This window comes from Platalea leucorodia (assembly GCF_965183815.1).
Source record: "Platalea leucorodia genome assembly, chromosome: 1".
NCBI lineage: Eukaryota > Metazoa > Chordata > Aves > Pelecaniformes > Threskiornithidae > Platalea > Platalea leucorodia.
The window spans coordinates 99,132,693-99,148,485 of NC_138823.1; the positions used below are offsets into that span (position 1 = coordinate 99,132,693).

Below are 15,793 nucleotides of genomic sequence, written 5' to 3' on the forward strand. Positions count from 1 at the left end.
GAAAAGGGAAAGGGGGGGGGGGGGGGGGGGGAGATACAAAACCAAAGACTGGATTAGAGAGCAGCAGTACATTTTTAGGCATGGATCAGCTCTTGCAGTCTCTTGGCAAACGATGTGGCAGCAAAGAATCATCCAGGCAAGTTTAGGAGCTGTGTTTCTGTTTATTTTAATTTGCAGTCTATTGATTTTACTGTTTTGTGAGCTCACTCATGAGTAATATTGGAACTGGAGGCTGAATGCAATGATGGAGTGGGCAAGGCAGATACACCCACCCAAAGAGAGCATCTCCTCTGCTGCCAGCCTCTGCTCCCAGCAAAAGCAGCGGACCGGCTAGAGCCCAGCACCACTCCTGTGACGCTGCATGCAGGCGAAAGCTTAACCATCCATCATTACAGTCCGTTGCAATTCCTTATCAAATCTCCCTGACAGATACAAGGAGGAGGGACAGACTGGTGATGAGTACACTCCCTGTTGTGGGCAGGCACAAACTTGGTAGCTCGATTTTGCTGCTGGAGCGGTCTTCGATGCACCAGGCACGTGATTACATCCAGTCACGTTACACGAATGCAACAGCCCCTGAGAGCGGCGGCTCCAACAGGATGCAGGGATAGAGCTACGTGTGCCTTGGGAGAGCAGATCGTGCTGAATCCTAATTAAATTAAAAAAAAAAAAAAAAAACACAAACAACGGTGTGACTTGTTTAAATGCCTTTGCATTGCTAGGTGACCTACTCCTCCCCGCGACTCCTGCGTCCTAGCCATCGCACGTTGCTGCATACAGATGTAGCAGCAATGGTACGGCTTAATCAGTCAATGTTTTCACAACACATATTTCAAATATTAAGCACTTATTGAAGACTTAGAAGTTACTGTGTAAATATTTGTATTATATTATACTGCTAACGCTTCCTCGCCAACTGTGGAATTTTAAATCTATCTCGTCTGATAAAGCTTTATTTACATATCACACTGCTCTCGATACTCAACAAAGTGAACTGACTAAATTTACACCAACTCCATTCAAGGAGTACATGTCAGGAAAGAGCAATTCAACGATTTTTCATCTCTGGTATGTGACTAAACTAAACCACAGGCAGTCACAAGGCTTGTTTTGGGTTGATGTTAACTGTTTTCACTAGGCGACAATGTTTACGGGGAAAGCATTGGAGAAACGCACCTTGCTCTTAAAATATCCCACAACCAGCACGGTCTACACCAGAGCCTTATAGTAAGCTTCTGCTCAAAATTTGGGAAGCCGGTGCTGCCCACGGACCTTACATCCACAGCGCTGCTGAAGTCTGCTTTAGCCCTCGGAAGCACTCGCAGGATGCTACGATGCCCCCAGGCAGCACGATAGCCCCAGGGGTACCACAGCTATTTCCAGAGGCAAAAGGCAGGATTTCATCCACCCCTTCAACGTGGAGGCAAGCGGAGTTTGTCACTCGTTTATTTGGGTCAGATTATCACCTCCCACTATTTTACAAGAGGAAGGCCGTGAGAAGCTGCTAATGCTCAGACAAGCAGCTAATGCTTGGGAAAACATGATCAAGACGCAACCAGCAGCAAACGCAAACACCATTATTAGTCCCAGGCAAAATACCTTATGTGGAAAAAATAACAGCCACCAAAACGCGGTGAAGTTTTTCACTCTTTCTGAAAAAGACGACAGATTTAAACGGGCCGTTTTTCCACACATGCATTAGGAAAAACTCACTGTGCAAACCCCTTTTTCCTGCCCCTTCCCTCCTCCCCCCAAAAAACCCGAAAAAGCAAAAAGGAGACTTATGGGACTCCGTTATCGACTCCAACAGTTGATACCAAGTTGATCACCACATCAGCTTTGAAAAATCTGTGCGTCTAAAGCACCCGCTGTATTGAAGAAAACCCTGTCGTGCGATAATCTGTTTACTCACTGAATCCAACTCGCAGATTTATTCTTTATTTTACATACTGAATGAATATTTACTCTCCGATGAATTTAGTTAGACTTGCACAATCATATGTTGAAAAGGGAAAAAAATGGAGCTGAAGTCGCATGCTACCTTTCGACAGCTCTGCCAGCTGGAAATATGCCATCAATTGTCTGTTCGGTACGTGACACGAAAGCAGAGGAGCCTGCTTAATAGAAATTCGCTCAATTTCACCATGTTTACTTCACGTTTAAGAAAATGGCCATGAAGAAGACAGATTAAATATTTTTCCTTTTACGAATATCCTCCTGTCTTATTGTGTAACAAGCTTTTAGCCTCATACCAAGTTTATGACATTTCTCATTTAAAATGTTATGGAAATTGGAAGAACAAAGTAGAAACGGAAATATTAGCAGATTTTTCCTTCGTTTCAAAATCTGAACAGTGTCATACTAAGAAAAAAAAGTATGTCCAGGCATTCTGTATGTGTTACTACCAAGCTATGCATTCATTAAATATATGTGCGTTTCTGTTCTGGAGAAATACGCCCCGCTTCCACAGAAAGTCAAAGACGTGCACAAACAAATAGCAAAAAGCAACAATTTTTGTCAGCCAGCTTATTCAAGAAAACCAAAATTCAGTATGTGGTGCTTTTGCAGAAGTCCTTCCCCTACCTTTTGCTACGCATAGGAAGGACAGACAGACGTACACACAAAGAAATACAGGACACGTATTGCCCATGAGTCGCAGTGTCTCAAGCTTCAGGCTGCTGAGCTGAAGCTCGCTATCGCTCACAGCCCTGTGACAGTGGGCCAATTTACTAGCCCCAGCCTACTACAGATAAATAAACAAGCAGCACGTTGTTCACAGACATCTGTCTTATTTTTTTTCCTCCTTACCACTCAAGAAATGCTACTAATACAACAATTACTTAACCATATAAATCTGAGGTTAATAAAAAGACCATGCTTTGAGTGACAATATCTACTTTGCCATCGCAGAACTAACTCTTTATTCCCTATAAATAAATGTTATTATCTGGGAATTGAACTCTGAGTGGTGAACTAGTAGCTTGCTTTCTTAGATGCTTCAATACGTTAAGTGCTTTGCATTATGGGCAGATCAACTGCCCATTCACTAAGGAAGGTTACCAAAGTGATGCTGTAACCTCATTTAGTTCCCCCAGTGTTTACCTTCTATGGCCAGTCTTGGATAGCAGGGGAAAAAAAATGCGTAAGAATAAAGCTGGGACATTCAAATGTGGAAAGGGAAGAGAAAAAATATTTACCTCCTAGGTTAGAGAGCCTTTTGCTCCAGCTACTTCACCAAAAAGGTATGGTGCCAAAAGTATGAAGAGGTAGAAAATGATTTACAGATTGGAAACATTTTGAAATGTAGATGAAAAAGAAGGAAAATCAAAACGCTGTGAAGTAACTTAATTGTTAAACAACCTAGCACCTTTTACAGCAAATCTCATTGGGTAAAAACTCGGATCCATGACCAAAAATACACACATAAGATCAAGGCAATGAAAAGGAGGACAAAAAGGCATAAACCACAAAGTCTGCAACCAGTCATTCCCTTTTCTCTTTTTCTTCTCCATTTCTGCCCTGTAACTCTCGCCAGGGATGGCAATCGGGGAAGATCCCCACAAAAAACCCTGCTGCCTGTAACAATAAAACCCCTCATTCCTCTTGCAGAATGGGTTTCTGGCCTGAAAACCACTGACACTTGGAAAACGGAGAGGGAAAAGAAAAAGCTCAAAATTCACCTCCAGAAGGACTGAGAAGGGAAGGGCAGTAAGACAAAAACAAACAAACCAACTAGGTTACTGTGCAAAAAGAACATATTTTGCCTCAGCCAGGTAAGAAACATGAAATACTAATGAAAAAAAAAAAAGTTAAGAGAAATAGGACAAAAAAAAAAAAATGGCAGTGAGAAAAGGCTGGCCAGAGCCTTCGGTTTAGGCAAAACACCAACCTGGGGAACAATTTTTACCTTTGGACAATAACCAGCCTTTGGTGCACGGTGCGCTGTAAGTGAAGTCCCTCTCAGCGGGGAAGAGCAGGAGAGCAAAGGCTGGGTGACAGGCCAGCACGACGCTGGGAAACCCAGGGCGTGCGCCTGAGTGTGCAGAACGAAGTCTAACAAATGAAGCATTCGCAGGCGTCAAAGTATTTAATATTGCTATGTTGCATACAGTAAGCCACTGCTGAATGTCATGTCCAATTTCACCCACAAATTAATCATTTTTACGTGGACTTTCCGGAAGCTAATGCATGCTTGCCTACCTCTGCTGAAATCACCCCTTTGCTTTGCTTTGCAGACATACGTAACTAGAAACCTGGTAGGTCCAGGATAAGCAGTCAAGGACACAGCACCATCTATGATGCAGGTGGCACCACAATCAGGTTTTATAATCAATCTTATTTTAATTTAGAGAACAGTTTTAAGATCCTGGATACATTAATTATCTGGGACTAGGCGATGCTCAGGGAGAGGGACCCATCCGCTGCAGCTGCATGAGAGCATCCTGCACACTGGGTGGGGGTACTGGGGATGGGCCAAAGCTCAGGAGAGGACCACCCAGGAGTGGGATGAGTTTATGACAGCAACTGGCACAGCCAGAGGTAGTTGGCATGGGTGCTGATGCTCACATTGTAGAGCTGCCATGGCCGGGGAAGGAGGGAAGCACAGACATCAAAATGAGAATCCAGAGAAGGGGGCTCCCAAATTGTCCCCAGGACTGGGGATGGAGGGTGGTGTGGCTGCAGCCGGAGCAGCAGTCCTGGACCAGGATGGGGAGACATCAAGCACAGAGGGATATCGCGAAGAAGGAGACCCATGTGGCTGTAAGAAAAGGTTCCCACCATTTTCCCCCATGGCACATCTCAAACACTTCAAACAGGTTCATTCCCTCAACTTTACGCTACGACACTTCTCTACTTACTTGAAAGAGAAGAAAAGACAAAGCGTATTTCTGCTTGAGCTGAAACTCAAGCTGTTAAACCACCTTGGGAGCAGGTCGGCGAGATTTCAGTTCTCGGGAGCAGAGACTTGCTCATCGCCTCGTGCCTTCACACAGATTCCCCAGCAAGTCGTGAGCTCCAAGGGCCACCGTGTCTGAAAGGCCACTGCGTCCTGAGTGTCGGAAACCCATCCCACTACCCCAATACTGCTCCGCTCCCAAGGCCAGTCGCATGGGGCGAGGAAGAGGCAAGAGGCAGGGCACCCATCCCACCGGAGCACCCGCTATCGGGGAGGGAGGTGCACACAAACCTGCCCTACACACAGACGAGCCCGCCCGCAGGGACGTCTGAGCCGGCACAGGGGGAACCACCCTGGAAACAAGGAGACAAAATGGCTTCACTTGCTTTCTGCTTTGTTTCCCCCCCTCTCAGCCTTATCTCTATTGCTACATATAGCTGAAAATAAAACCATTACAGGAGTTCGAAAGCAAAATCAATTAGTAAATGGAACAAGCATCTCTCCATTTTAGCCAAGCATCTTACAGGGCCCAGCTGCTGCATTTGAGCAATAAAAGCAGGGCTGTTTGTTTAATTACTCATTTACCAGAATCGGGCTCAGGTGCTGCTCTGGAAACATGGGCACTCTCCCATCCACTGGCAGGGAACAGGCAGGGCAATGCTCTCAGAGCACCTTCCCCGGCTGCTGCACCAAGCGAGACACAAGTAAAAGATTCATCTTGCACACCGTGTTCACCCATATAAATTTGACTTAATTAAAACAAGTTGCTCCGTGAGAAGCTGAATTAATGAGACCTGACTGCATGTGGACCCATGTGCTTGGCTCCCCTGGCACTGTGCTCCCCACTGGCCAGCATGTGGCACCCGGTGGCCAGCTGCTGGCCACTGCTCCTCCGGGAAGGGCAACCAGCTTCCCTCCTGCTCCTCAGTTCAGCCATGCCACTTGCTGGAGTTATCTTTGAGAATCCTACCCCTCTTTCCAATTTCCTTGAGATCTGCCAATGGACCAGAACATCCTTCTGCCAAAGGAACCTGCTGGCGAAGGGCAGAAGGATGATGGGAGTGCGCCAGTCTGCTCCCTATGCCCAGTGCCCTCTTCTCTTCACCGCATCCTTGCCTTGCTCCTCCTCACACCAGGTAGCACAAGCACGGCCCAAACCCTCGTGCTGGCCCTCAGCTTCCCGGGCCCTCCGCCACCTTTCCTCCTTTCTAACAGAGCACTCTGGATTTCTGTTCATGTACTTTCAGTCTTGACTGAGAACAGCATTCGAGATGACTTGTGAAGCAACTTACGCTTTGCCGTAATTTTCCCAGATTTTCTTGCAACAGCTTGGCAGGCATCTACCAGCATTACGCTTTCAGGAAGGAGGAGGAAACAGAGGGAGAGGGGCAAAGCATGTAATTGCTAGAAAACTCACAAAACCGGTGAAGGGACGTCAGATCATCTAGTCCATTCTCAGCATTATCTCCCCCCTACTGCACAAATGCTCCGTCCAGCCCCCAATACTCCAATAGCACAACTGCAGACAGTACCTGCAACTGTCTACTCTTGCAAATATCTGCAAACTAAGTCAGAGATGTTATAATTTTTTGAATGCAGCCCACAAATTTCGAACAGATTTACCTCCTTTTTGGTGTGTATTTCTCTAAATGCAACTTATGGCTGTCGCTTTTTCACTTTTGGCTTGTATAAGGTCCAACTTTCTTTTCTTTCTCAACAGAAAGGGAGAATACAACTTTTAAAATACTACACTAAGTTTATGAGCAAGGTGGCCAAATCTTACAAATCAAGTATTTAAAAACAGGTGCTCCTTTTTCAAATGTCTCCTGCATATTTGGATATCATCTCCCTTGCCTTTATGGACAAAGAGAGCAAGTGTTAGGGGCATCTTAGCCCATCTAAGAGGGCACGCGCTTAGGTCTGGGCTAGCAAATCTTTCATATGTATTTCTTAATGAACTAGAAACTGGGGAAGGACGCTACCATCCCCATGAGCAACCCAAGACTTCCAATTTTTTTTTTTTTTCTTCATGTCAATGAATTCCAAGATTTCATATCAATCAAGACTGCATAACTCAGTTTCTAACTTAACACAATAACTATGAATTAAGATGCACAGATAGACTAACACTGGCCTGATTCCTCTCCAGCTCTCTGTCAGAAGAAATTATTTTTATTTTTTTCCTTCATAAGCTGAACAAACAAAAAAATCCATCACAACAATAATATCCACTTTAAAATGCATCACAGTTCTGAGGTCAAAGAAGCAGGTCAATTAGAGAGAAGGGCTCTGCAGCTTATTCTAGAATCTGGACGGAACTGAAAATTAAATCAAAACAGCAGAACATTTGTAAGGTGGAGTTCATAAATGCTACACATAAGGGGACTGGTGTCCGTTCTGTCTTGTGACCACTGTCACAGTCAAGTTTCTTCTCATATACTCTTGTTTAAGGTTTCAGAGCTGTTGTGGCAAGACAGTTTCTGGACAGGATTACCAAAGAAAGTTAACCAACACAAAATCGAACAACATGCACGTGGTGCACACAAAAAAACCTTCTGGAAGAAAACATAAAAGAAATGGTTTTCATCAAATTGTGGTCTCCAAAAAGGAGGCTGCACGAGACCACTTTCAGTGCACTGATCAGAAGAGTGACAAGTGACATCAGACCTGGTGGGCAGAGCTCATTACCTGCTTTCTAGCGCTCATCACAAGTCACCTGCATTTATGGGAAGTTTCACTGCACTATGGGAATGCTGAAGGCCTTTGTAACAAAACCAGGATTCATCTTTCATTTACGACAGGTCCAAACAGATGCCATTTCGGCACTGTCAGAAACGCAAGGGAGGCATACCTCAAGGAGTCATACTAACAATTTGACGTTCAGCAACAAACATTGCAAATTCACCAGGAATGATTTACTGTAAGCTCCACAAAGCAAACAGCTAGCTACCTAAAAATAAGTATTTTCCATTCTGTACAAATTTTGCTGTTTTCATACACCTTAAGTATATGAAAAGGATTTAAAAAATTATTGCATGAGAATTTAAATCAAGAACCACCACGCCTAGTGGCATCCACTGAAATGGATTTTATTTTGGAAAATCAGAAGTCTTTTCCCAATCATTTTACTAAGAATAAATGACTCAAAACGTCTAAAAAATGCTGCTTTTTTTGCAATTCAGCATTACAGGTAAATAGCACAGCTTAGTAATGAACAGTCTTAGAATAAGAGAGCCACATTAATAGCCGGATAGCGAGATCAGGAATCAACCGGGTAGTGTGATTGGAGAGAGAAGTAAAAAACCCGGGGAAACAATGGCATTTGTCAAGGCTGGAGAGAAGACATTAACTATTACCTATTTCAAGGTCTCACTCCTTTCCTTCTGTCCCCAATTCCCAACCCTTTGCTTCAGCCGCTCCCAACAGCAACTGTTTTTTTTAAAAGAAAAGAAGAAAGTACTAAAGCTGATTTCATGCTGCTACTCCTGATGGACCTCAGAGAAGTTCACAGCAAACTTTTTTTTTCTTTCCATGTTGGAAACATACTTAACTTGTAAGAAAACGCAGAACATCAATCCAGTCTAACCTGAGGACCAAGGCCTGCCTCCACGCAGAAGCCAAGGCGCTCGGGGGGGGGGGGGGGGGGGGCCAAGAGCTGAGCCAGTTTCTCCTTTAGACGCAGACCAAGCTCCCTCCAGACCCAGCTGTATGGAAAATGTCTTCTCTTACTGAGAGCAACCAGCAACTTGTTTCTCACACTCTTAGCTGAAGGAACCTTTGAGACACATCTTCACGTATATGTCTGCCTGATTTTGTAGTTTTTTAACTAATTTAAGTAAAAGCGGCAATAAGGATGTGACAGCACAGGCTTCAGCCTCAGCTACCAAACCACCACCACCAATTTTGGGCATCCCCAGAAAGCTCATATTCCAGTTGCTCACCCAGGCTGAAACCCACACTGCTGCATCCTCACGCGTTTTATTTTCTTTCCCATAGTTACACCTCTGCTGCTAGGTTCAAGCCAGAGCAGGCAACGCCTATCCATGTTGAGAAATCGCACCTTCATGTTACTACACAGACACACATCATTACAAATGCAATCAAGTCAGGAAATGCAGGTACAACAGCCCAACCTCTCGCGTAAACAGAACTGTAAATCAGCCCATGTAATCAACCTTGCGTTTAGGAAAACGCTTTTTAAGATCCCATCTAGGCTTGCCTGGAACCGTGGTTCCACGCAGAGTGGGGACTCTCCGGCCCCGACACGAAGGCTGGAGCCCGGAGGTTGCCTCTCGCAGGCGGATGAAAACCAGACGGGCTACAGAGCCACTCGGGATGGGCCAAGGTATGCGAAAGCGGAGCTGGAGCTGCGGCAGGGGCGGGAAAAATGATGGGAGGGTAGGCACACGTCTGCCAATCTGATCAACGTGCCTGCCCCCCTTAATAGTAACACAAAGAGATTTCTTACTGTGGAAACAACATGGTTAGAAACAAAGGAGGAGCCTGGGAAGTTAAGAACCAATTTAGGGGTTTTGCAGTGTCGTTTTGACAGTCCTCTACTACCTTACTGCTGAATGATCACCGGCACTGCTAGAATAACAGATAGACAGGTAAAAACAGAAGTCTGTAAGTAGGGTGCAACGAATTCTGTGTTGTTACACTTTAATTCACCTGCAAATCCTTACACATAGTATAAAAATAAAAAACTCGCAGACACACCAGCTACCACACAGGCACACTAATCACCTTAACAGCTCAGGGGGGAGATGTTTTTCAGCCTCTTAAAATTAGAAGGCATATACATCCAAAAAGATGCACGGTGTAAAATTATAGGCTCTTTGGAAGTCAAAGGCAGAAGTCAGGGAGATTTTCATCAGTTGGGGATTTCACCGAGAAGCACGTGTAATACTCCCACGATGTCAGGGCAAGTGGATACAGTGGGTATACTTATTTAAGCAGAAATTCAGGCTGAAGGGAAGCGGGCAAAATGAAAAAATTATACTCCTCTGACTATACACTTGCTACTCAGTAGTAATAGAGCTGAGTTTAAAAAGGGAAAAGAAAAAACAAAAAAAGCAGTAATGAATTAAGAGGATATCAAATGCATTTTCTCTGCCCAGTAACCAAACTGGGCAGGAAACAGGCTGTCAAAGGCGGCGTTCAGGAAGGCGGCCGGCCCGGCCAGCCCTCTCCCCAGACAGGCAGCACCAAGGGGTCTGCGCCCCCGCCTGAGCGCGGGCGCATCCAGGCAGACCCACCGGTTGCAACACGCTCTACCTTAATTACTCCTGACGGCGTCGATCGTATGGCTGTACATGTTCGCATCCGAGAGCTGCGTTTCCTTCAGGTCCGCGTAGGAAGCGAGAGGGGCAGAGAGGAGTTCAGCTCAGGCAAAGCTGTTAAAGCTTTTTTGTCTTGGCGAGTATGACTTTATCAAGCGAACTTCATTACATACGATTGCCGCCACTGGAAATCCTGCGCGCTTTAGCACTCGTAAGACCTCTAGGTGTTGGCAAGGAAACACAGAAGGATGCACAAGATTAAAACCAGAGCTGGAAGTTGAAAATTGCTTTTTGAGTCCCTTGCATATTTTTTTCCTTTGTTTAGCTGATCCAGAGCTGCAGTCCGCAGGGGAAAAAAAAGAAGTGTTGGCATTTTATTCGCAGGCTTAATTTCCCTTTATGGTATCCTTCCTTTCATTCAGCTGTTCCACAGGAGTTACTCTTACATCTGGCAAGCCAAGACCTATAAACTTTGTCCAAAACTACACTTCTAAAGCCAACCGGTGCCAGAATCCAGCTTTATTTCTATGACAACTTTACTCTTCTCACTTTGTTTTATTTTAAACCTAGCCTTTACATTGAACTACTTGCTGGAAATAGAAAAGTATTTCCAAAGAGGATACATTTCATCTCGAGGCCTTTCTTCACCAATCCACCAAATTAGCTAACTTATTACGAGGAATTAACCAGAAAAGCATGGTCAGCTAGAGGTCTGGGTTAAAATGAAAGACATCTGGAATCCTTCTGGTTCTCCTAGAAGTATTCTGAATTTCCCCCCAGGCTTCAGTACCTCCAGACACCGCTTTATTAAAAATAGTACAAATCAATCCTTAAACTTCTTTACCTTCCATCAAGCGTTTTCTGCAATGGGGTAATGCCACAAGAAGGTCCCCAGGAAGTCCCACTCGAAATGTTCCTGTCGGCAAGCGAGGGGGGCCAGTAACCGTGTGGGACGTGGACATCAGAGATCCCCGCAGGTAGGCTGGGAGGTGGGGGCACTGCCACACATTACAGCAAGGAGGCTGAAACTCGTGAGCTGATGTGTATCTGTCCCCCAAGCCAGACCACAACATGTAATGTGGAAAATCCCATTAAAAATCATATTTCCTCTGGAAAGATTGGCTTGTCTTGATTTTTACAAATACTTTCATAACTGATCCGTGAAATAGAAAATACAGAAAAAGATTTTTTTGTAAAAGAAATCTAGCTTTGGGTGGTGGGAACATTTAAAAAAAATGCAGTATTTGTAACAAACACATTGTATTTTTGACACTAGAAAGAACAAAATAACCTACCTAACGCCACTGCCTAAATTAGTTGGAAGGAGAAAAGGTGATAAATAGATTTTAATTTCAATCTCATGATTCACAGTTTACGGCCCCCAGCCAGATCCAGCCAACCAGAAAGGTTACTCATTTTGGGCACCATAGGACGTACCCTCTTTGACAAGGTTAGCGCTACTTAGCAGCCCATGAAACAAGCAGGGCAAATATTCGACTTAGTACTAGAGAAACCTTGGGGACGCATTGCTTAAGATCACAAATACTTTCAAATTTTTCTTTTTTTTTTTTTTGTTTTCTACAAAAACCTAGTTCAAACATTCACATCATTGCATCTATCCATGACACATACACTTGAGATTATTTTTCCATTCCCAAAGAGATAAACTCTGTAGATGACTACTTTTCACTCAACCTGAAAGTGGTGGTCTGTGTCTTTAAGTCAAAAAAAACCCCTTGCACCCCAAATAATGAAGCTAAACCTTTCCATTCAATTCTCCTTTCACCACAGCTGCTTCTCTTATCACTCCAGCTGTACTTTCCTCAGAGCTGCAACATGATGCTCAGGTCTGGAAGAGCTTAGAAATATTTATTTTTTAACACAGGGGTTGGTTTGGTTTTTTTTCCAGCAGACATAAAAATACCAGGCTGGAATGATCCTTTACATCTTTCTTCCAAAACACTAGTTCTAGATGAAACACTGATTGCTGAATAGCTCTTTATATTTTATAAATTTTCAAGACCAAAATCCCTGCCTGAGGAGACTAAAAGACTGCAGAATTTTATCAGGAAATTTCTATAGTCACCAAAAACCAGTGAGCTACAGATTTTTTTTATTATTATTTTTAAACAATTTTATCCATTCTCAGCAAGTCTCTGTGATGGAAAATCCACTACAGGCCTAATGTTGCTGAAATGCACTTGGAGTAAATAAAGGCAAAAACCCACTGCAGCTGAAAGAAATGCCTGAAAAAGTTGGGAAACCAGTCACAATTTCTAGTAGGCTTCAGAGGCTATGGGGCACTTAGCATTTAAGTTGAGACAAATGTTTCAAGAATCCTAAGGAATACAGAATATAATGGCAGTAATTTACATTTTGGAGTTAAAAGAAAGAAGGCATGCATGTTACACAGAGGGAAAACACAAAGAAAGAATTACTTCAACAGCTAAGAAAATCCCTTGGGAAAATAGTATTTCAGTTTGAATGTGTTTCTTCCTATTTCTTTCCCCTTCTGGAAAGAATTACTACTCTTTTTCTTTTTAACAAGTATACACATATAATATACACGTATGAACTGCATTTAAAATTGTTCAATAAAATTACTACATTAAAGAAACCACACACATTTCCAAGAAAATCAAGAAAGACAGACCGACCCTGTTCTCACAAACCAGAAATACTGCCAGATACACAGGACTGCCCAAAGTCACAGAACAAAGAAAACTCACGCAGATGAGCAACATGTGGCAAACCTTTAATCAGCCATTTTTTCTATGCGTGCTAACACCAGCAAAAGCCAGCACCAGGAATGTCAATGTTTCACAGAGCAGAACAAAACCAGTCCTGACAGCACGGGGGCATCTCACAGTGCCAGCAAACCGCAGCACCGCGCAAGCTGAAGAAGAAACACCTTTGAAAATCAAAAACATAAAGCATCTTGGACAATGTGCTCAGATGATTTGGGATCTTAAAGCAGAACAACAACAACAAAAGAAATCGCAGTTCTATTTTAATTCAAACAAACTAATGGCAGGCAGTCATCCCATACATAGCAGAGAGCCTACAGAAGACATTTATTGAGACACAGAGAGAGACCTGGCTTGCCAGAAGAATTTGTTTGGCTCTCCTTCTCCCAAAGGTAGAGGACACCAGGAGTCCCTCAAGCACGAAGAAGTGACAGGCGGAAGGTAACCCATCCTCCTTCCCAAGGGTCTTGCCATTCCTCACCTGTGCCGCGATGGGACACACACCCACCATACCCGGGCCCTATTCAGGAACCCTGCATTTCCAGCATAAGATCTGGAGAGATGCTGGGGGCTGATGTCTTGTCTTTGTCTGTCTGATGGTTTCTCTGTCCTGCCATCTGGCTGGATCCACTTACGCAAATGCAAAAATGCAGCCCCTCACCTTCTTTCTTCCCACCAGGCAGGCACCCATCAGACGATGGAGCACCTTCATCTACATTTAGACATGAGAGATGCGACCCCTACTACAAACTGAAAGGCAGGCTGGGGAGGGGTGACGGCCACACGTGCCCTCCTAAACCACGGAGCGGCACACGGTGGCCAGAAGCTCATGAATCACTGATTCAAGTCCCCTGGGCTAGACTGGTGGCTTGCTGCAGCCACCTCGGAAGAACCAGGTTTGTTTCACTGGGCTCAACAGAGAACAAATCTGCAAGTAGGTTTGCAGCTAGGTTTGTCACCCCTTTGCATCTCAGGCCCTCTCCAGTAAAGAGCGGGCAGCACGGTCTTCCCGTCAGCTCCAGGAGAGCAAGACCAGCTCACAGCCCACCGACGTAGTGGTCCTCCTCGCTGGGGGCACTCTGCAGACCCCTCGGCACCTCAGTCAGCTGCACAACGGAGAGCCAAGACGTGTGCTTCTAATTCAGGTTATGCAGAGAGGTGGCTTTAGAAAGGACAAGTTTCCCTGCCTCCCCAAAGCCTACAGAAAAATGGGGCGGTGGGGAAATCACAGATTTAAAAAAAAAAAAAAAAAAAAAAAAAAGACAGTGCAAGGGAGGGAGGTATCTGTAGGCAAACATGAGTCAAACAGGCCATGATGATAGAGAGAAATACTTCATAAATCTGCTCCTGGAACTTTTATTGTACTTTTAAAAATTCTCCTAAGGGCAAGGCTTTGTTCAGTTTTTGCTCATTACATTTCTGCAGTTTCTACCCTATATTGGGCTATCTGACATTACAGGTTGCTCTAACCCACACAGACACATCAGCCCTGCATCAGAAACCTGAAAGGAGCTGCAAGATCAACAGCCTAAATCGTTTTTTGTGCTGTGGCTTTGTTCTCTCCTTTTACCTCTGATCCGGCAAATTAAATTCTGTTTAACCTAGGAGTCGATATTGTTACTGATTTGCATGTACTTATTACAGACGCATATGTGGATTGTCTGAGAGTGAACATTTTTCAGAGTGATCTGATGAAGATTAAGGTAATTTACTTGATAAATGCATAAACATAAACTTTAAAAAATATTTAAAAGCACATTTCACTGTCAAAACCTTCATATTCTTTAGATCCTAATCTATGTATTTAAGCATTAAGTAGACCAGCATTTTCAGACTCATAACATTTTCATGTTCCTCCTTTCCTCTGCACACTCTCAGCCATACTAAATTTCTCGGTGGGAGCTTCTGCTGCCCATTAACAGCTCAGAGAACAAGATCATGGAGTGACCACAGCCATTTTAGATGGCCCAAAATCCAAAAACATAGCTTTAAAAAACAAAACAAAACAAACCCCCAAAACAAACAAAAAAAAAGGGGAACTTGATTAAGAAAAAATGGCTTAACGTGCGTTTTCAGCTTTTGTCTATTTTAATGAACAGTGCATTGCAGTGCATGAAGACTGATTTATAAAGAGCCACGGATGTTCCTGCACAGAAGGCAATCAGTTCCTAGTTTAATTATTCGCCGTGAAAATAAAATTCCCTTTAACCATTCCGAACACTGCCTTTTAGTTTGACTTAAATGCCTCCTTGCCTCGCGTTTGCCCCTGCCCTGGTTAAAGGATCGTGTCAGAAGTCTTGCTGCAGCCACAAGAGAAGCAGGACAACCTATCGTACAGCAAGGTTAAATACAGCAGCGCTCCATTTACTCCTTCTGTACGGCTTATTATGTTGCACACTTCTGCCATTTAATTTCTACCCATACGAAAGTGGCTTACACATTCCTTCATTAAACCCACCTGCCTACACCTCGCAAGCATTTTACCTTTTCATCTCAATCTCTTCAATTCCACCCCCAACTGCTTTTAAAAAAAAAAAAAAAATTCTAGCCCGCTGTTCATTGCATGATTCATTTCTGGCCAGCTTTTTATTCCGTCAGTATTCAGAGATGAGCAAAATTAAACAGTTTTAGAGCTGACGTCAGACCACCAAGTTCTATAAGAACAACAGAGAAGTTTCGTAATTATATTTCGTTCCGTTCTGCACTATTTTATTTTATTTCTGTTTGACTAGTGATGCACACTGTAACAGAACACGAAAAGGTTTGCAAGAGCCAGGCTGGGTGATGCCTGTATCTTTTTTCCTCAGTAGTTACAGTTAATTTATAACCCAGTAACGTGCATGTCTCATTCAGATTATTCCTTCCAA

The 15,793-nt window shown here is 43.8% G+C and overlaps 1 protein-coding gene across 5 annotated transcripts in view; it reads right to left on the reverse strand.

The window, feature by feature from the left end:
• Nucleotides 1–15,793, reverse strand: part of JARID2 (jumonji and AT-rich interaction domain containing 2) — a 227,853-nt gene that overhangs the window by 143,661 nt on the left and 68,399 nt on the right. The window lies entirely within an intron of this gene.